At 48.4% G+C, this 21265-nt stretch overlaps 1 protein-coding gene across 1 annotated transcript in view; it reads left to right on the top strand.

Moving 5' to 3' along the window:
- The window catches only part of LOC119161480 (uncharacterized), a 169135-nt gene that overhangs the window by 110759 nt on the left and 37111 nt on the right, over window positions 1-21265 (top strand). The gene's annotated exons all lie outside the window — the stretch shown is intronic.

Raw genomic sequence — 21265 nt, 5'->3', positions numbered from 1 at the left:
CAGCGCTAGCGAAAAGGAATGTGCGTGCTTGGTTTGGGTAGTCCAGACACTGGCTTGTTATATTGCCGGAAGCAAGTTCATTGTGGAAGTGGACCATTGTCCTCTCACCTGGCTGCAGACCATGTCCTCTAAGAACGGCCGCGTGCTGCGTTGGAGCCTCGTTTTGCAACAATATACGTTTGAAATACGCTACAAAAAGGGTGTACTCCATGGCAACGCTGATAGCTTAAGTCGATGCCCCTGACGCGAGAGGATGTCTCGAGAACTCTGGCAATTTTTTTCCTGACCTAGACAAGGGCTAGTGATTGTTTTTTTTTACTCTTTTAGGTGTACTTGTTTGAAAACGTAGAAGACACGGCTATCCAGGGTTTCGGGTTCGGTGTGCTTCCAGTGTTGTTGTTTTGTGTCACCTTAACGTATGAGTAACATTTTGAATAAATTATGTATTTGCTTTAATATCAGTTAAAGGGGAAAATTGCCTGGTGAAGTTTGGCGGAATTGTCCGGCGCTCACCGGCTGAGTAGTTGTGTTTTCACATGCGTATGTGATGTCTGTTGAGCCCACAATGAAGCAGGTGGTGCCCTCTACTTCATCAAAGACGGTCGTCACCAAACCGACTGCCGGCGCTGATCTCTCCGGACAGTGGCTGCAAACCTCAGCCCATCGAGATCTTTACCCCCCCGTGCGAGAGACTGTTACGACCGGCCCTAGGGAACCAAGCAAGAGGAGTTTGGGGGAGAACCGGTTCTTGACCGACTGTGTCGTTCACCCCCACCTCCCCATTCAGGCTCCTCCTCTCGCCGGGAGAACTCCGGAAGCTGCTGTGCGTTCGTGACCATGTTTGGGCATTTTTTAGGGCGCCGTGACCATATATGGACATCGTATTAGGTTGTGCCACTCCATGTGTTGGAAGGTGTGTTTCCCCCTCTCTCGTGGCCGAGGTGCCGGAGCCACCGTATTGGCTGACGATGTGGATGGTGCGCCCAGTGTCGGACACGCGGCGCTATAAAATGCCGAAGACGTTTTGTATCTCTCTCTCTTCTCTCTTTGGATCAGTTGATCACTTTTCCACATGTAAATAAATCTCTGTCGTTCGTTCGGGTGCTTCTTCTCGCTGAATTGTTGGACGATGGATCCTGCGACGGGGCCAGCTACTGAAAACGAGACCGGCAGGACCCGGAGTCCCAACAGACGTTATATGGAACATGACGGCGACGGTCGATATAAGCTTGGATTGTTCATAGCCCCGCCACGGTGGTCTAGTGGCTAAGGTACTCGGCTGTTGACCCGCAGGTCGCGGGATCAAATCCCGGCTGTGGCGGCTACATTTCCGATGGAGGCGGAAATGTTGTAGGCCCGTGTGCTCAGATTTGGGTGCACGTTAAAGAACCCCACGTGGTCGAAATTTCCGGAGCCCTCCACTACGGCGTCTCTCATAATCAAATAGTGGTTTTGGGACGTTAAACCCCACAAATCAATCATTGGAGTGTTCATACAATTGATATTATGACTACTTACACCCTCAATATAATACGATATGAATCAGTGATGTGGGATTCTCCTCACAAAGCCCCTTATTGCGGAGAAGTCAGTCTCAAAAGCCTGTCTGCCACGCGGTAAAGCCGGCCTGACTTTACTGCCGCTCATTTCCCACATGTTGGGCTGTCCATCCAGACGACTTAAAACATCGTTCGTGGAGCTTGTACGAAAGCAATTTTGTGAGAGGTGCATCTCCAGGCACGCTCGTGTACCTAGTGAACTCCTTAGCGTGTTCGAAGGGGCACGTACTGATTGTATTGGAATAAAATAAATAGACGTGTAACAATGATTGGATCGATGCTACAGGCGTGAAGCCGCACCATCGTGTTTAATACCACTGGCGTGCCAAATTTAATGAGCTAAATCTTCACACGTAGTTTAGAAGGTTTATAGGAGTATTCGGGTGAAAGCACTGCATGCGGCTAAGCGTTCATTGTACACTGGAAGTAGTCAAACAGCAACTCGAGGCTCGTAATGACGCGTTCTGCTGAAATACCGTGTCGACTTGTGGAATGCTTGGCGGGTGGCACGCATTTCTTGCATGCTGATGCAGCCAATTTTTGGGTCATGTTTTTTTATTCTGTGGTCAAGCAGTTCTAAGTTAGTGAGATATTTTTATCGCCACTCGAAATAAGCAAATGTATATTCGGTAATTGTGTAGAATATTTCCGATGGAGGCGGAAATGGTGTGGGGACGTGTATTCATATTTCGGTGCACGTTAAGGAACCCCAGGGGGTCGAAATTTCTGGAGCCCTCCACTACGGCGTCTCTCATAACTATATGGTTGTTTTGGGACGTTAAACCCCGCATATCACTCAATTGTATAGAATAAGTTTACGGCTCAGCGCAGAATGCAAAAGAGACGTGTTATTAGATGTCACACCTGTCCCGTTAATTAGGGAGGCGATCGCCGGGCTAATTCCTAGGGCCGAAGTATCGGCCCCCCGAACCGCACCACGAAAGCGTGGACAATTTAGAAGTGGTCCTTTTTGGCGCGCCAGCGGACGCCGGCTGTGGCCCAAAGAACAAGTCAGAGCCGAGAGTTGATAAACAAACAAATTATATTCTCAATAATTGCAGATCGAAAACAATACACAAAAATGCACACTCCACAATAGTTGCATACAATATGTCACCAATCAAACCAATCAATCAACATACTACACAATACAATCAGCCACACTTGAAACAACGGACTCGGACAACAATACGATCTACAATGCAGTCGCATGCATTGAACAACCAAGACACTTAAAGACTAAAGAGATAGAGAACCTATTCAGTCCAAAGTTCTTGGAACCAAAGTCGAGATGATACTCTTCCGAGAATCACTCACTCAAAGTCCAGCGTTGTTGTCGTTCCGCAGCTCTCGAAGTTTCTCCTCCAGGAAACCTCCCGTCTTCAATTGGCCACTCTTCCAACTTCAACTTCTTCGCCGGAACACGTCGGCTTCACACACGCAGCTGTTGCCCCGCGTCTTCGCTCGATAGCGGTAAACACACACTCTTGCCGGTAGCTCGAGTCGTCACCCCTCAGGTGGAAATCCTCTTCATCTCCGGCTTCGTCCCTACGGACCAAAACCTTCGCCGACTACACGGCGGAATCCCTACGCGCTCTGGCGCTCACTTCCGTCTCCTCCTGCTTTCTCGTCTCGGCTGCTCGATTAAATACGTTCCACGCCACCTTCCAGAAAGTTCTCCTCATTTCGTCGGCGCGATGCGCAGCGAAGGCTGGGGAGAGGTGCGAGACGGTTCGACTGCCCTCCGCGTCGGATGAGTGAACTCGGCGTGGCCCCGCCTCCTTCGTTCTAGAAACATCGCGGGCTATCTCGGCCGCCGATGTGGGGTGAGGAGGTTCGTCTGCGACGCCACGCTTCCGCGGGGAGAGCGCGCGCCCGGGGAGCCTCGGACGTTTGCTTTCTTTTTTTTTTTTTCTTTTGACCTCGCGGCGTTTCTCCCGCCCGTTGTCGCAAGAATTTGGCGGCGCGCTTTTTTTTTAGCGCTCGTTCTGTGACATTAGACTTGCTGACTAGATGGCGTCATGGAAAAAGATCGGGCATAAAAGTACTGACAAAAGAAAATTGAAGACGCCACAACCTACCAACCCGCTGTAATTGTAAGTTTAAATAGCCTAATTCATGTGCGTTTTATGTTTTGTGTTTTGTTGCTTGGCTTTTCCTTTTTTGTTTGTTTTCATCTGTCTATTTTTCTCTTTTGTTTTGCAGTCTTTTTTAGCGATTCGAACGGCTTCTGAAAGTGCAAAAAGTACAACATAGCTAACCTAGGGCCATCCTCGCATCACAAGGTGATGAATAATGGCGTCTCAACTGCGGCGCGCTCGCACGTCGTCTCTGCCGAGTCATAAACGGCCCGCCAGCCGTTTCCGGAATGCGTTCGCGTTGCGCCACTGAGCATACTCGGACGGCAGCGGAATTCGCGCGCATTTTCACGCCTCCCCAAATTTATGCACAGGCCAGTCCAACAGCGCTGATCTCGCTCGGCTGTCGCTCGCCCGAGAGAGTGTCTGCATCGAATTGGATTAGCATCCGCGAAATTAATCCGCCTAACGACGAGTCACGACCCCTAAGGCCGTTTTGATCGAGGGAGAGTCATAGTGGCCGCGCTATAAGCGCAGTTAATAGGGAGACGTCGCTGGCGCTGAAGGAGGCTCTAGGTTGACCGAAAAGAAGAAAGAAAGAAAGGCAGTTAGTTATTTGCTAGCTTGCGTTGTCACCTCCGAAGCACTTTGAAAGGGTGATCTTTGCGAGATCTCATGGCCGGGGAGTACTGACCATCATAACTGACGTAGTGGCCACTATAGGTTTACACTTACGATGGCTTTGTATGCACTTTTCATCATCTTTTAAGGGAGCAAGTTTTTCGCATGTTTCGGGTTATTTACACTCGTGTACTAATTATTCATCATTTTCAAAACTTTGATGCATCAATTGAGATTAACAATAAAAATATGGAATGCGTAGTAAATTACTCGTTTTCGGCACTATCGTTTGGTCTCTCAAAGCAGCCACGTCAAAACGTGCACCGCTCCGGTATGGTATAAAAGTCGTCCTCGGAAGGGTCGCGTAATATTTATAGCAGATGCACACTTTTCGCTCTTCTAACGTTTGAACCTCGAACAAACATCCCGAACGTTCCAAGATTTCATGAGCGTGAGCAGATGTTTCAGAAGCGAAGCTCCTTATACTGACTGCCGCGATGTCCGTTTTCACTGTCGACGTAGGGCCTCGTCGCACCGAAACACAGGTGCTACAGATACCGTACATAGAGCATTCATAATGCGCATATGGTCTATAAGTAGACCACACTCTGTCCGTCCACGCATCCGTGCGTCTGTCCGTCTGTCCATCCATCCTTTATTCTAGACAGCAACTTCAACGTAGACATTATGGATAATAGGACCGTATTGTCCCCGTTGATTGCGTATAAGTAACGCCAATTTAGCTGTGAAAGCTTCTGTACAACATATCTGCATTGTGGGCAATGTGTATTTTGGTTTTCATGCACATCTGGCAATGTGCAGTGCATTGCTCTTCTATATAGACGCCCCTCAGTTTGAACTTTACTGGTACGACACCGCCTCTGCGATGTTAGTAGTTGAGCCTCTCGTAAACATGCGCTGGGATTGGACGTTCACACGTTGCCCAAGGTGTACCCAGGAATGCGTTACCGGGCACGGGCCTTTCCAAAGTTTTACGTTGCCACGGGACACAGAGCGCAAAATGACACCCTAGCACACCTGCCTGCCAGGTGGAGATTGAGGTGCACGAAGGAGAAGAGATTGACGCGGAAATGACGATTACGTGTTTAACTAGCCCAATTTTTTTTTATTCAATGATTACCCCGCTTAGCCCGAAGGCGCTGCAGCAGGGGGGTTACAATGTCGAGAAAAACACATCATTAATACAGCACACTTGTTCATTTGATAAGTGATTCCATTCTCATATGAAACGAGCGCTTAAAATAACTGAGCGCTTAAATTAGTATAGGTGCACGTTAAGGAACACCAGCGGGGAGAACGTCATCTGGAGTCTTAAATTTTGCTGATAAAAGTAATCCCTTTTTGCAGCACCACATGAAGCATTCCGGCAAAATATTTCTGAGTGAAACAAAAAAAAATGTTCATGACGTGGCGCCTTCTAAAATTTTGGTCGCCCTTTTTAAACTGGGCGTGATAAAACTATTATTTAAAATGTATATTTGTGTGTTGATCTATGAAGCTGCATTCTGGCTACTATGTGAATTTTGTTCAGACGTCCCACTATATAACACTCGCAAAGTTTTTGTGTCCGTCTGTCACCCATTTATCTTATAACCAAAATAATATTCAAGATTCGGTGTTTTTTAAATACAATTAACCACTCTTCCTGGACGATTTAATTGTTCGTACACTATTCAGGAATATGTACTTTTTGTACAAAATTGTTCAAGGGTAAATAATGTTCCACCAATTTTTCTTCCAATAAATTGAGAAATCAGAAAAAGATGAAATCGCAGCAAGACAGGCGTTGATGGAGAAGAGGAAGTAATTGGAGTGATGCTTTTGAAAGACATAAAACATTCATATAACTAGTTCTTGGTGAATCCCCCTGCGGTAATATGAGCCATGGTAAAGGCATCATCATCATCATAATCATCATAATCATCATCATCACCATTACTAGCGGCTAGCAGTTAGTAAAACATTCCACGAGACAGATCGATTCTTCCAGTTAAAAAAGGCCACAACTTTGCCACAAAGGCGAAGCGATGAACGTGATAGCAACAAATTTTAAGGTCACGCCACAAGGCCAAGCAGATCAAAAGGTGCCCCGCGTTTCTCACGCACAAATGACGCACGAAACGTACTCAAAAGTACAGATGAACGCAAATAGGCGTCTCAGCTGTTACTTCGCTGTATCTGAAAAGTGCATTCTTTTCGCAAACGGAGGCTGTGCAACAATTTCAGTGACTTTTGTGCGCTCGGTAAATACAACAGTATTGTTCCAGGGAAAGCCCAAGGTCACCCAAGACTTACGATCCTCCCCACTGCGAAATAAGGGCGCGCGAGTGAGCGTCCACCCTCCTCCTCTCTGCCAGGCAAAGGGGCGTGGGGATAAGAGCACGTGCCTCCACGTCGTGACGATGTGGCAATGCGTTATCATTGTGCCATCTTGCTGGTAATGCTGAAAACATCATAGTTCCCCCGAGATGCCCATCCTCAACGTTAAGTGGCAGATATGAATAGCTTGCCGTTTGAAAGTTCAAAGAGGTGCTCCTTTGTGGCTCAGTGGTTAACGCTTCGCACTCGCACTTCAGAGGTCCCACGTACGATTACGCGTGCCGGAGTCCTTTTCTGTGTTATTTTTTTTCTTGCGTTTTCATACATATTGATACACAACAGCCGACACAGCCTTGCTGCACAAAAAAGAAAGACGACGTCGCTTGCTGGTTGTTGATGAACTGTTGCCATCTTGTTCGCCGAGCACGGTCCATCGAATTTAGTTTATTAAATAAGTTACTCGTAACATTATTGGTGGAGGTGCACGACTCCCGTACCTCGATGGAGACGCGCAGTGGTCGCAACACCGGGGACTCTCACGCTACTTCAACTGCCAGCGCCTCATCACCAGCGGCCTCTCCAGCCGAGTCGACAACCTACGTCACCCTGCCACCCCTGCAAGATCCTGGCACTTTCTACGCTGATGGTACCATCGACGTTGGCTCCTGGCTGCACCAGTACGTGCGTGTCAGCGCTACCCACCGCTGGGATCGCACGCTCATGCTCGCCAATGTTGTGCTCTACCTCGACGGCACGCCGTGGACATGGTTCTAAACCAATGAAGACGAAATCACTAGCTGGGATCTCTTCAAAACGAAGATCCGTGGTCTTTCCGGCGATTCATCTGGTCGTCAGCTCGCTGCTAAGAAGACTGTCGCCGCTCGCGCCCAGACGTCAACGGAATCTTACGTCTCATACATTCTTGACGTCTTGGCGCTTTGTAGCAAGGTCGACCAGCGCATGTCGGAAGATGAAAAAGGTAATGACGTCCTCAAAGGGATTGTTGACTATGCCTTCAATCTTCTGGTTTTTAATAGTGTCACGAGCATAGACACGATCCTGACAGAATTCCGCCTCTAGAACAGGCTAAAGCCCGCCGCGTCTACGTATACATATACGTATACATATGCGTATACATATCAGGTGAGTGACGGCGACGCCGATGTCGATGCTGACGCCGGCGGCAAAATCCAGCAGAGAGTGTCCATGTAATTGCTTTCGCAATAATAGATTTACTAATTGCGGAGTGCTTGAAGCGTGTTACTAGGCACACTTCTATAAGGGTCTCTCGGCCACGTCAGCTATGTGCCTCGTTTTTGTTTCATAGCACGCGAAATTACACTTCTTAACCCTTTAATGCCTGGATTATGAAACTACCTATCAAAGTAACAACTATTTTCATTTTCTAGCTTTAAATAGCAAACCTATAAATGATTTCACAATTAATTATTTAAAGGGCAACAATAATGCATACATTTATGTATGTCGGGAATTATCCATACGCCACTGAAGCGAGGACCTTGCAACAAAAACGTACTTTGCAACTACGTAACTCGTTGAGCGCCACCGCTTGAGTACGTACACACTAAATATTTTAAATTATTGAAAATATAACTTATATCACCGAGGCGAAAAAAACGAAAAATTGAGAGCCCTTGCATGCGCTTCGCAGTATCCATCCATCAGCACAAAAAAAAAAATTGGTTTTAGCTTGAAAAACCTTAGACGAGAAAGAACGAAGTTTTTCATGCTGAAAGCCACATACCCCTTCAGTACTTGACAGCCGCCATTAAACGTGGCACGCATTTCGTGACCTACTTGCTCGAAGTTTTCGCCAGTAAAGGGTTAAGCAACTAAATGTGGCAACATGCAGCTTTGATCATAATTTAAAACAATATGGGTATAAATACAGAAGAACACATACCTTAGCTCGGAAGCGTCTATGTGAATATAGAACACAATCATAACTCCGCTTTCTCGGTAAGCGTTTCACCGATATTAAATTACTTTCCAGTGTTTTAAAAAAAAAACGCTAGAGTTTATAGAAACTGCAATAAATCTCGTATAACGAACTGACAAAAGATTTTTACGTGGCACGGAGACAATACCCACAACCACACACAGAAAACTAAGCAGACCTCAAGCTCTGACACTCGGGCTTCTTAAAATTGGGGCGTACCCTAACCTCGCGCTACTGCATAAGATTTATCCAGATATACAGCCAACTACTATGTACCTTCTGCGTTGTTATAGCTAATTTAGAAAACATGCTATGGCAGTGCCCCGCGTTACGCTATAGTGGAGTCACAACGTCTTTCAAATGAGAGGCTGCTATTACCAGCTCCGAAATCGAACAACAGTCATCAGCGGGCCCGTGACGCAGAAGAGAAGCTCGACCTTTCTGTTTCGATGTGGGAGCGGCCCACAACATGCTAAAGCACGTTCCAAAAGACCTCATAAAGTCCGTCCGTTTGTCCGTCAATTTATCTGTCTGTCCGTCCGTCCGTTTGTTCGTTTGTCCGTCCATCCATCCATTAAACTATTCATTCATCTCTCGATGTATGCTACCAATTTGCTTAGAGCAGCCTTTGAATATTAGAGGCTATCGAGAACTCTCAATTTTCAAGTTTACTAACGTGTAAATATAGTCTTATTACGAATTGAATTTAATATTACTTTACGGCAGGCGAAGTTAGTGCACAATCGCTGGCTTAGAAATAAACAGCTAATTGGAGTATATGGCAGGGGCTTATACCACATTGTCATAAACCCTGTAGGAGCTTCTCGTAAGTTGCCAGTTTCTGCACAATATTAATTTCCCTATAACTCGCTTAGCAGATTCAGTTCAACAGAACCGCGGCGTCTTCGTTATTGGTGCAGAGTCATTCACAAGCACGTAGTTCTTCCATTTCTTTTTACTGTTGCTAATGTTTGCTGTCATTTCCTTCAAAATGTGCAATTTGATATAAAACGCAATCATTTTTTTTCTATAACTTACTTTCTTGTAGCAATGCAACACCTTTCATTTGAATCAGATGAGCAGCTCTTCACTCGATTGCGTTTTGCATGTAGTATTTCTACACAGTGGCGTTGAACCTTGCTCTAAGCTAAGCCGCGCTTTCACCACCGCAGACACGGAACACGACATGCTTGACAGGAAACGAGACGCTGCCGCAGTGCTATTTCTGTCGAGAAACCACCGGCCACTTGCGCCATCACGCATATGTAGAGCAGCATGGGGGAGCTGGGAAGCTTAGTTTGGTTCAGGTAAAGTCAGGATTTCGCTTTTACATGGTCGAGTGTTGCCGTGCCGTTCGCCTGCAAACTCTCCGGCAACATCTATTCTTTTTGTGTTATACGTTCTTCCCTTTATATACTACCTAACCAAGCTATTGAGTCTTTTGGTTATTTCTTTTTTGTACCTTTTGTCATTGATGGAGTAGAGAAGAGAAACCGTCTCTAGCGAAGAGAGACAACGAGTCATTGTTTGCTTTTGTTGAGGTAAAGAAACGGAAAGAAAAATAACTTATTTGCCCAAGATTCGGAGTGCACTGGATTCTGGCATCTCAAGCATTGGAATGCTATGCGCGAAGGCGAAAAGACGAGAAACTGCAGCCTCGCGTTGAAAATGCTTGGACGTTAGGCTCGTAGCAGTAAAAGTCATATTTCATCTAATTTCGCAGACAGATTGTTCAATATATATATTGTAACGCGGACTGAAAGAGCGAGGAAGAAGAAGAGATCGGACGCGCTCGGGCGATGGTGATTCGGCAGTGACGGTAGAGCGCTGACATTTTTCATTGTAAATAAACCCATCACATCCGTAACAGCTTTGGTGGAGCGGTGCTGGGTAACTTGCCATCCTGGACCCCGCAGCAGAAGTTCTTCGAAGAAGCAGACGCTTAGCTGGCCTACCTCCGGACATCATCAGCATGAACGACGACACAGCGATCCCATCGACGTCCTACGCTGCTGCATCCACCAGTGCCACCGACACGGCACAAGGTGGCCGTCGACCTCGACAACCAGACTACTGGGCACCTGAGCCACGAATTTTCTCAGGTAAAACTGACGAAGACGTGGACGCTTGGCTAAAACACTTCGAGAGAGTGAGCCGCTACTACGAATCGGGCGCACCGGCGAAGCTCGTGAACGTAGTATTCTTCCTTGCCGGGACAGCCTTGCTTTGGTTTGAGAACCATGAACATGTCCTCCCCACTTGGGATATATTTGTTAAGGAACTGAAGGCCTGCTTTGGGGACACGAGTTCCATGAAAAAGAAAGCTGAGCAAACGCGTCACGTAGGGCTCAGTTGCCCGGCGAGACGTGCACAACCTACATTGAAGAAGTGTTGAAGCTTTGCGGAATTGTCAACGCAAATATGTCTGACGAAGACAAAGTCGGTCATTTGTTGAAAGGCATCGCCGAGGACGTGTACAATTTTTTGATAACAAAAGAAAACTTGAACACTCCTTCGATTTTCAGGCAGCAGTGTCGCGCATTCGAGGCGTTGAAGACCCGAAGAATTTTACCCAAGTTCGGGCGCTTGGACAATGTTCCCACTGTCGCAAGTATGGACGTCGCCACCTGCGAAGACATTTTCTACCTCGTACGTCGGGTAGTTCGAGAAGAGCTCGTACGACTTCAAGCAGGTGACGTTCACCACCAATGCTCGTTCGCCACGTGCCCCGAACCACCTCCCTACTGGATGCGAGAGCGTCACGTCGAAAACCGACCACGCACAGAAACTACAGATTTTACCCCGCGACTTCCGTTTTCCCCGACGGGTCGTGGCCACCACCGGATGTCATCATCTCGACGTGCCGCTGCGGACCCCCGACCGTCGTCAACCACGCCTCTACCAGAAGATTACTATGCTTCATCACAAAATGTTCCTGCGGAGCACGACCCGTCTCCGCGTACTTCTGCCAGCTCTGCTCCGGCTAACGTAAGTCGACAAGTCCCCGTTTGCTACACATGTGGTCTCCCAGGTCATATTTCGCGCTTCTGTCCCAGACGGCCGCCTGCACCGCCACATTTTTTGACGTATCCGGCTCGTATGTACGAAACGCCTGTGCCGCCACGTTTTTCGACGCACCCGCCTCGTATGCACGAAACCTGGACCTCTCACTCGGCCGACCACCGTCCCCGACAGCAATGGCCTAACGAATTTCGCAGCGAGTCCCCTGCCTCCGAGAGAAGCCTGACGCCGCCTCCGACACGGTCCCGCCGGTCGCCGTCTCCGCGTCGTCGGTCACCTTCCCCGCATCAGCTAGGAAACTAACTGGTGCGACCGATGGAGGTGCGGTCGCGGGACGGTCAGTTTCGCCAATTCCTCCTTCTGCTGTGATGTTGATGAACAAAGTGCGTGTGTGTATAGACGGTGTAGATACTCTTGCTCTTGTAGACACTGGTGCTGCTGTTTCGGTTATGAGCCTTCGTTTCAAACATCGTTTCTTGGGTCACAAAGTTATGTTCGCGTGGAATTATAAAGAAACTTTTCGTGGAGTTGGAGGCGAAACGTTATGCCCTGTTGGTATTTGTTCAGTTGTACTCACGATTGGTGGACAAAATTTCCGAGTTGAATTCACCGTACTGGCTCGCGCAACTCATGACATCATTTTAGGGATAGACCTCCTTCATGAATGCGGCGCTACGCTTGACTGTAGAACTGGAGAGATTCTTCTACAAAGTACGTTGCCCGCTGCAATAGTTGACGATTATCCGACTGTGCCCATCGATGCTCTTTCATTGTCTGAAGATGTGACGATCCCTGGTCGGACAGCAGTGTTTGTACCCGTATGCTCTTCTCATGTCCGCTCAGGACCCTGCACTGGACTTGTGGAGCCTGATCATGCAAACGCCATTAAGAAGAATGTGCTGGTCCCATGGTCTGTCCTTACAGCCATCGACGGACATGCTTGCTTGTGGGCACTCAACGCAGCCTCAGAGCCTGTTGTTCTACCAGCCGGATTCAAACTGGGTACGTTCGAGGAGCAGGCCACAATTGACGTGAGAATGGTCTCAGAGTCTCCAGCTATCAGTCAGACTGCGCCCAACTACTCAGCCGAGATTAAACGTATGATCAAAAAGTCGTTGCCTTCTTCCGAGTAGAATGTCCTTGAGAAGGTACTTACACGCTACGCGGGAGTCTTTGATTTCGCTCAAAACAAGCGTTGTTCCATGTTGCCCGAATTCCGTATGCACCACCGCATCAACACGGGAGATGCTACACCGATACGCCAGAAACCCTATCGCGTATCCCCGTCAGAGAGGCAAGTGATCGCCGATCAGGTCAACGACATGCTGCAGAAAGGCGTTATTCAAAAGTAAAGCAGTCCCTGGGCAGCTCCTGTTATATTGGTAAAAAAGAAAGACAACTCTTCGTGATTCTGTGTAGACTACCGCCGTCTCAACGCCGTCACAAAGAAAGACGTGTATCCGCTACCACGCATCGACGATGCTGTTGATTGTCTGCACTCGGCCGCATACTTTTCGTCTGTCGACCTAAGGTCTGGATACTGGCAAATACCAATGCATCCGTCTGACAAAGAGAAGACTGCTTTTGTCACGCCTGATGGATTATTTGAATTCAACGTTATGCCGTTTGGCTTATGCAATGCCCCAGCTACCTTCGAGCTATTCATGGACTCCATCCTTCGCGGTCTCAAATGGGAGATATGTATGTGTTATCTCGATGATGTAATTATTTTTGGCAAGACATTCCACGAACACAACCATCGGCTTAGCGTTGTTCTAGACTGCGTCAAACAAGCTGGTCTCGTTTTAAACGCAAAGAAGTGCCATTTTGGTGAGCGTCAAGCCCTTGTGCTTGGATATCTAGTTGACAAGGACGGTATACTATCAGACCCGCACAAAATCAGTGCTGTCCGAGACTTCAAGTAACCGACGTCTTTGAAGGATCTCCGTAGCTTCGTGGGCCTGTGTTCTTATTTTCGTCGGTTTATCAAAGACTTCGCCCAGCTTGCTCATCCCCTGACAGAGTTGCTCCGCAAAAACACTCCATTTCGATGGACCATTGAGTGTGAGGCTGCTTTCGAGCAGCTGAAGTATTTGCTTACTTCCGGGCCCCTCTTGCGCCATTTCGACCCGGAGGCACTCACGGAACTGCATACAGATGCTAGTGGTATCGGAGTTGGTGCCGTGCTAGTTCAATATCACGATAGCCGGCAGCACGTCGTGGCGTATGCAAGTCGTACTTTGACTAAGGCGGAGAGGAATTATACGGTCACCGAACTGGAATGTCTTGCAGTTGTTTTCGCCGTCCAAAAGTTCAGACCTTATTTGTACGGCCGGCAGTTCAAGATCGTCACAGATCATCATTCGCTTTGTTGGCTTGTCGGACTACGTGACCCAGCTGGTCGGTTGGGTCGCTGGGCCTTACGGCTTTAAGAATATAATTATTCTGTGACCTACAAGAGCGGCCGATGTCACGCAGATGCCGACTGCTTAACTCGTCTTCCATCTCCAACTGTGGATGCTGATGATGATGATTTTGACAACTACCTGGCCGCAATCTCATCCAACTTCCCAAATTTGGATGTCTTTCGTCACGAACAACAGCGTGACCCTTCGCTGAAACCAATGATTGATGTGGCTCGTAGCTCTAAACGCGCCACGCCATTCGTGATTCATGACGCCCTACTATATCGCAAGAATTACTCCAGTCATGGTTCCACACTACTACTCGTCGTACCAGAATGCCTGCGTCTTGCGGTATTCCAAGCCATGCACAATGACATCACGTCTGGGCACCTTGGATTTGCCCGAACGCTTCACCGTATCCGACAACGTTTTTACTGGCCTCGACTCTGGAAGACCACCAAGCACTACGTCGCAAGTTGTGATGTCTGCCAACGCCACAAACAACCTACCACACCATCGGCCGGCCCACTGCAGCCGGTTAAGCCACCGACATCACCATTCGAAAAAGTCGGCATAGATTTACTGGGCCCTTTCCCCAAGTCTACCACCGGCCGCCGCTGGATTATTGTGTGCGTAGATTACCTGACGCGGTATACTGAAACGATGGCGGTTGCTTCAGCCACATCATCTGATGTGTCATGGTTTCTTCTACACTCGATCATACTTCGTCACGGGGCCCCTCGTGTGGTGATAAGTGATCGCGGCCGACAGTTTACCGCTGACGTTGTCGAAGAGTTGCTACGGCTTTGTGGGTATCAGTATCGCCATTCCACGCCATACCACCCTCAGACCAACGGCCTCACTGAGCGCACCAATCGTACCATCTTCAACATGCTTTCAATGTACGTCGCAGCGGATCACAAGAACTGGGATGCCGTATTACCTTTTGTTACATACGCCTTTAATACCGCGAAACACGAAGTCACAGGTTATACGCCTTTCTTTCTTCTCTATGCTCGTCATCCGCAAAGTTTCCTTGACACCATACTTCCATTTTCGACGAACGAAAACGCCAGTGTCGCGCAGACTTTGTGTCGCGCCGAAGAAGCTTGTCGACTTGCTCGGCTCCGAACTCTTTCCGCCCACGCTCGCGCGAAAGACCGTTACGACGCAAAGCACCCGCCCGTGACTTTCGCTACAGGTGATTTGGTCTGGCTGTGGACGCCTGTTCGAAAAAAGGGACTTTGCCAGAAGTTTCTTTCTAAGTACTCAGGACCATTTGTCATTACTCAGTGCTTAAGTGACATCACTTACGCTGTCGCGAGAGTGACAGCTCAGAACCGGCGTTCGCGCAAGACGCAAATTGTGCACATTGCCCGATTGAAGCCCTACAACAACCGATCGCTTCTACTCGCTCGGTGAGCTTCGTCTGGCCCGGAGGGAAATGTAACGCGGACTGAAAGAGCGAGGAAGAAGAAGAAATCGGACGCGCTCGGGCGATGGTGATTCGGCAGTGACGGTAGAGCGCTGACATTTTTCATTGTAAATAAACCCATCACATCCGTAACAATATATATATATATATATATATATATATATATATATAAGTTTAGTGTCTCTTGTGTATTCGCCGAAGACTACTAACAGGCGAATGTCGTATCCTCCCTTTTCTTCGCAGCCAATGTACTAATCCGCCCCGCTCCCTCCCACTCTTCGAGAATGTTACGCGCCTAACGTAGTTTTGCTCTGCTTTCGTAATCGGTCGACGAAACGACGACGTCATGTGACGCCATGACGACATGACAAATCTTGGCGATCCATGACGTCGTGTTGACGTCATACAATCATCATAGGTCATACAGTGATCATAGGTCAACAAGCGTTGCTCGTACTGATGACAGTCGATGCCGACGGTCACTTTTTGAACTCGATGAGGTGTATAAAACTTTCCCCTTAATAACTATAGCCTAGAACACTCGCCGTACAGAGGCAATGCGCACAAAAAATATTGTCCCATCACAATCTCATAATAAAAAAGCAAAAAGAGTGCATGTAAACGCACAGACGGCGCGTTGTGAGCAGCTCATATTAACGCCTTTATCGCACGGGAAACGTGAGATGAAGGCGTTAATCTTCTTTTCATTCTTGTAAATGTGTGCGCCGCGTAGTCTTCGTTAACTAGATACTATAGCTAGATTATTCGTTTTTATTTAAGACCAAATTGTTTTATTCCTCGTATACTGAAGATTGACGTATATGACTTCCATCATGGAACTGACGTCAATAAAAAAGCAAGTTTACACTAGCCATGTAAAGCACAAACAGCGAAGCTGGTTGATGCTAGGGGCTTAACTTGACCTTATTTCCCTGGCGTGGGGAAAGTAGCGTCGAATCACACCCTGTCACAGACCAGTCAAGAATGTTTAGATTCTTACACCAGAACTAACGTGCAAACCTAGTTGTGGCACTCAAGACAAAACAGCGGGCCGTGAAGTCGCTCGTACTCGAATCACGGGGCGGGATAACTCGGCTTGTCGGCTCTGCGAGCCGTCTCTGTAGGTGTCGTGGCTGATCAGCGCCTGATAAGCAATGGCGTAGAGGGTTTTTTTTAAAGACGGTAGTCTTTCTTGGGGTACTTCGACACAAAAATTTTGCTCTGTCTGTCTGTTGTTCTGTACATTTGTCTATTGTCCGCCGTAACAATACTACAAACGGCCCAAACGTTGCCACAAATGGCCAACCTTATCTGCAGCGCCCACCAACATTGCTCGAGTTTCAGCGTTCATACTTCTGCGATTGTCCATTAAAAAACAATTATTGCGCATATCTGAGGTACCATAACAACACGTCAATATTATTTATGTGTATATTTATTCTAGAGAAGGCATACATAATTCTAAGGACCGTATAACATTTATCATAATGCGCTGACAAAACGCGATGCTCAAAAAGGCAAGTGTTTTCAATGATTTGCCAAGACGACACGGTGGTGGCACCTGCCCTTCGCTTTGCGTTCTACACCTCGTCGCCTCCGAGACAGGCGCCACGCCTTCTTTCGTTTTCCAAGATAACTGCCAGATAGCGCTCATGTCTCACGTTTGACGTGACTAGATGCACTCGTTCGCCTTTGGCTGCACGGATCGAGACTCTCTAATGCAGTGCCTCCAGAATACAATTGACCAATTTTCTTGCCCTGAACATCGAAGAAAGATTTTGTTCACTTTCTCTAGACGCAAGACTATCATCTTTCGGCGACATTTGAATTAAAACATGCAGATACGGGGCCAATTTTTTCGGACACCTGATGTTTTACCAAGAGCTTTAGGAGCTTTTCTCTTAATAGAGTACGCCAGTACCTCGAGAAGAAATTCAAAAGGTTTCACAGATTTACCCGGAGGGCAAATCGAATCTCAGACTCCTCGTCTTTTGAGGAAAGAAGCCAAATGCTTTGACCATTTCGCCGTAGAGGCACACATATTCCCACGAACGAACACATAATGCATATTTCGCATACTAACAGAAATAGCACCGCCATCTAGGAGTGACTGGTGCAGAAAAGTACTAGGCCGGAGAGTTGGAGAAGAGCATCGGCGAAGTCTTGACTATACGTTCGACCAGCAGGACAACACGCTATATTAGAAAGCACAACCCTTTCACGCTTTCGAGGCGCGAAATACTAACTAGGCCTCTAGACATTCGTAAATCACAGTGCGTCGTACCGGGCTGCCAAAAACACTACGAAGTCGGGCAAAAGTACTCGGCAGAAATCGGACAGGTGTTTTCAGCGTGGGCGAATCCACGACGAAGGCCGTAATACCGGCCCAGCAGCAATACACCCTGCGCTAATTTTATTTCCTAACATCCAACACAGCTGCAACCACTTTTACGGAGGCAAGTTTTACTTTTCTGTTATGAATGATTCCCGTAAAAACGAGATCATTTATGTTTGTCTTATTTTAAGTCTGCTTATACCCTGTATTTGCTTTTATGTGCAACTACCATCTGAAAAGAGAGAAAGTGGCATGGACACCTTTCTCCTTTAGTGTTAGAACGGTGGAAGGCAGCATGGACCTGTTGAAATATCTGCGAACACCGCCGCGGAAGAAACACCTTGCACGAATCGCTGGTACACATCTGCCCGCATCGCGTATCGTAACAGCCCGACATGACGTGTACGCGCTGTAAGCGTGAACAGGACCTTTGCGAGGAGAGCTCTCACAGGAGTCTCTGCTGGCGCCATCGTGGTAGCGGCTGAACCAGTGATGCCGCTTCCTCTGCTCCGTGCGCACACACACACACACACACACACACACACACACACACACACACACACACACACACACACACACACACACACACACACACACACACGCACACACGCACACACGCACACACACACACACACACACACACACACACACAGCTGCATAGCTCACAGACCGAACAGAGAAACAGAGCCTCGTCAGATCCATTGAGCCGCGGCGCCTAGAGTAGGGTTTATTGTGGCGCGCGCGCGGAGGCCTCGATTGGGGCCTTCCCGAAGCGCCGCAACTCACGACGGCCGCTTGACGAATGGCCCTTTTTTTCGGACGACCGCCCGCTCACGCCGAGCGATTGGCTGTAATGAGCCGCATCCGAGGGCGCTGCCGCGGCGCAACCCGCGTGCTCTACCTCTTGAGGCTTTCGTCATGTATACTTTGTTAACGTGGTCCTTGCGCCCGGCTGTGCATGGACTGAGGAGGACTGATCCAGGCGCGGGGAGCCCACTGAGGTCTGATTAATTTCGTGTTTACGCATGTAACGCGTCTCGGATCGCGCGCTTACTTTCCCATGAAAGGCTGGCAGCACGCCCACACATGTTTTGGAAATCTCCAATTTGCTTGTGCAAAATGTCATGGTCCGTTTTATGCTTTTTTTTGGACATTTGAACTTGTACCTGGTTGTTTCCGGTGTATCGGACTGGTGGGGTGGTGTGTATGGCAGTCGTCTCTGCCAACTTGGACCAGCTATTGCAAGGACATTGCTTTCGAGGGGCTTACACTTTTATCGGCATTAACTATTACGAACCATAATATTCGCATTTGAGCCCATAAAAGAGTGTCTCCTATAATTCAACTCGTTCGATTTTGATTGTTATTAGACAAATAAGTTGCAACAAGAAGAAAGGTTGAAGAGGATGAGGAAAGTTGCGTTAATAAATATAAAAAAGGAAGTGCAGAAAGTTCGGTGTGTCGAGTCACGTTCGAGTAAATCATTGGCATTCATCACCGGCGTTTGCTTCTTGCTAATACATCTCACCCTACGAACTTGCGAAGTGGCTGCCGACGGCAAGAACACTTCTCACGCGGAAAGAATTCGCGCTCCGCCAGCAAGCGCTGCATTCGCGCGTTCGGTGCGCGGCAGCCGAGATTCAGCCAGGTCGGTACACCTATCAGTCGGGAAATGTGTTCCCTTCTTTCCCACCCACTGCGGCGCTATAGCAGAGCGCCCATATGGCTGCTGAGGGATTTTAGGGACCCGCCAAAGCAGATATCGGCACGTGGCTTCAATCGAGGCTTTCGTGGCGGCGCCTCTGGGGACGCCTTGATGGGCGCTATACGCGGACGGCTGGGTGTAGCCACCACGCAGGGAGAGAAGGGGAGAAGCTTCAGCCTATTTCGGGGGCCATAAACTTCTGACACGAATTCTTCGTATCGGTTGCGACTCGAGCTCTCCCTAGTTCCCATATAGGAAAATCCAGCCGCGGCAGGACCGCCCGCGCAGCCGGGCAAACAGGCGTGCGCCGCGCGCACTTCGAGCACGCTGCACAGTGAGCCGTGGGCGGTGCGCCGGTGAATCATACTCTGCAGAGTTACACGACCGGAAAGAAGAAAAAATGGAGCCGGCCGTAAAATATAGTGACCGGAAAGATTTGTAGGTGTATATGGCAGAATAATAGAATTGGGCCACGGGTGGCTTGTTGCAGAGCAGTAAGAAAAAGAGTGCAAATAAAAACATTCAGGCGTGACCGACTAGAAAGGAAGCAGTCTGTGGGGAACGGCATCAGAGGTGTGTTTGGCAAGAACGAAAGAAGCGCTAAATACGTGCAGTAAGCACTGCTGCTGCTTTCTTTTTCTCTTTTTGTTTCATGAACGTCTCCTCTTCTGCCATAAAAGGGTTGTACTTGGAAGAAAGAGGCCTGGGAAAGTTGGAATGGCATGGGAAACACATAAAGAAGACTAGAGAGAAAGAGAGGCGAGCGTTCGTTGGGAGGGCAGCGTCCTCCTTTAGCATCGCTTTCGCTCTCAAGTGTCCCTCTCTCTTCGACCCCTACGTCCGTTCAAGCACCCTTGCTCTTCGTCTCCTGCGTCCATTCAAGCGTCCGCGCGGCGCCACTGCATTCGCGAAAGCCGTTCGATGAAGCGGGCTTAAGAGATGGCGTTTGTTTCTCTTTACCTTTTCTACTTCCTCGGGCGCTTACGCTGGCCTTTTATTCTTGCTAAAGCGCCTTATCTCCTCTTGTTCGCGCCTGCACTGGTGCTTCATATTTTGAAGGCAGCGGCCTCGTCTCGTCTTTCCACTCTAATCTCGGAAGGCCGCAACACCCATCACTTGCGCTCGAGGATGTCCTCTGCATGGGAAAGCAACACATGCAGGCTCGGGTTTGCCGCTTCTGTGTCTTGCCTCGCGTGGGCGGCGCCGTATTCACTTATGTACGCTCGTCTTCGTATCATTCCATTACGCGAAATGGGTTCGGAATGACGGTTGTCGATAAGATAAATCTTAATTAATATTTTTTCTGCGTTTTATTTTCTCTTGTCGAGGTGCCAAAAAACGAAGTGCGAATGAAGACCGCAGTGTCATAACATCCCCAGCAACATCTCGTTCTTGCTTCGCCGTGTGACACTTAATACAAGTGGATTAATAGATTGATATGTGCGGCTTGTCGTCCCAAAACCACCATGATTATGAGAGACGCCATAGTGTAGGGCTTCGGAAATTTCGACCACCTGGGGTTCTTCAGCCTGCGCCCAAATCTGGGCACACGGGCCTACAGAATTTCCGCCTCCATTGGAAATGCAGCCACTGCAGCCGGGATTCAATCCCGCGACCTGCGCGGGTCAGTAGCCGAGTACCTTAGCCACTAGACCAATGCGGCGGCGGCGGGGCGTTAATACAAATGGGGTGGTAAAAGCTCGACGCCTAGAAATAGAGAATCGCGTTACAATCGGGGAATGATCCTGCATATAGCTCTCATCGACGCCGCAAGATAGGTAAACTCAGTAAGCTTAACAAGTTATC

This window comes from Rhipicephalus microplus, chromosome X (genome assembly GCF_043290135.1).
Source record: "Rhipicephalus microplus isolate Deutch F79 chromosome X, USDA_Rmic, whole genome shotgun sequence".
Classification (NCBI taxonomy): domain Eukaryota; kingdom Metazoa; phylum Arthropoda; class Arachnida; order Ixodida; family Ixodidae; genus Rhipicephalus; species Rhipicephalus microplus.
The sequence above is the reverse complement of the archived record's forward strand: the minus strand, read 5'-3'. Positions and strand labels throughout refer to the sequence as shown.